This window comes from Rhagoletis pomonella, unplaced genomic scaffold (genome assembly GCF_013731165.1).
Source record: "Rhagoletis pomonella isolate Grant_MI unplaced genomic scaffold, Rhpom_1.0 Rhpom_scaffold_00001, whole genome shotgun sequence".
NCBI classification, from domain to species: Eukaryota; Metazoa; Arthropoda; class Insecta; order Diptera; family Tephritidae; genus Rhagoletis; species Rhagoletis pomonella.
In genome coordinates, this window is record NW_023458555.1 from 90,929,555 (window position 1) to 90,931,152 (window position 1,598).

Below are 1,598 nucleotides of genomic sequence, written 5' to 3' on the forward strand. Positions count from 1 at the left end.
CCCTAGCCCTAGCACTGCAAAAGAAGGGAATTTTGCCTTTACCTTTTCTAGGACTGTATTTTGCGCCGCCGACAGAGAGTGCTGCACTGCATCAAATGAGAGGTCAGCTTCAGCAGGTACGAGCTCTGAGACAGCCGAACCACACATTCGCTCACCCACACCTCTACTGACCACACTCATTTCAAACACACGCCAAAAATCTATGCCTAAATATACTTCTTGTGTCAACGCTGGTACTATGAGGAATTCTAATTCTTTTGTGACTCCATCCCACTCTATAGGCAAAGTAATAACGCCTACCACAGGAGTTTCGCCTCCGTTCGCGGTACGTATATTCTGTCCCGACAGACGTGTTATCTTGCTCTCTTTTCCTTCGAGGAACTTCGTTGCCCCCTTTCCAAGGCAGCTGGCACAGGCTCCCGAATCTAACAAGGCCAAAACTGCATGTCCGCCTATGTTAGTACGCGCAAAGAACCTATTGTCGTCTTTTAGAGTCACTATAGTGGCGATGATTTTTTGACGGATTCTTCTCATGGTGCGATTTTTTTCCCGCATCTTCTTGATCTTTTCATAATTTTTACTTTTATGTTTTTGTTGTAATTCTTCCATAAAAATCCTTTTTCTCGTTTCGTCATACTCCATTTTTCTAGCGTGCAGACTTTTTCTCTCCTTTACTGACTCACCCTTCCTATCGGTTCTACAACCTTCATTACCACCTGGCACTTCTTTACGCCGTAAAATCTTTATTATCCCCGTATTTTCCTTATTTATGCCTCCGGGTATTTCTGAGGCTGGGCAGAGCACCCGGTCATCTCTGCCAGCGCTTGGTTTCCCGCCTCCGATCTAAAAACACAAAAGGACGATTCACCACCACAAGCAAAACATTTCATACAGTGGAATGAGGACTTACACTTAGTATCCTTCGCGGCTTCTGCCGGGTTCTTTACATAATAATCCACCGGCATTCCGCACACAAAGCATAACATGAGGTGAAATGGTGAGGGACAAAACATTTGGGTTGAAACGTTACCACTAGTCGGTGACACATTACAAACATAAGGGTTAGGCGTGAAAGAAGCGGGGTTGGGTTTAGACGATTCACACTTATTGGGCGCGCTAGGATTAGATCTGCCTACTCCTGGTTTACTCCTGGCTTCCCTATTCAGAGCCTCTACTTCTAAGTTCAGTGGAGTTTCCCTTTCTAAACTCCACCTGCTATCATGTCCATCTATCTCGCTTACATTCTTGTTCCTCGATCGATTTTCCTTAATAAGCTTTTCTGCCCGCTTGCACTCACTCTTTAATTCTGCGATTGTGTTAATCTTGGCAGCAAAGGTTAAATTGGCTAAATATGGCTTCAAATTACCTTTAATTATTTTAACCAGTTCATCTTCAGGGATCTTTTTTCTTCAAGCGGAACGTGAGATCATGGACTTCGGCATAGAATTCTTTGAAGGTTTCTTGTGGACCTTGCTTTCGTTCCATGATTTCCTTTATGACCTCATAGTCAGAGTCTGCCGATTTGAACTGAGACAACAGCTCCGCTCTTAACTCCCCATAACCAAAGTCACTATCAAACGCATGGTCCTCTAAAATTT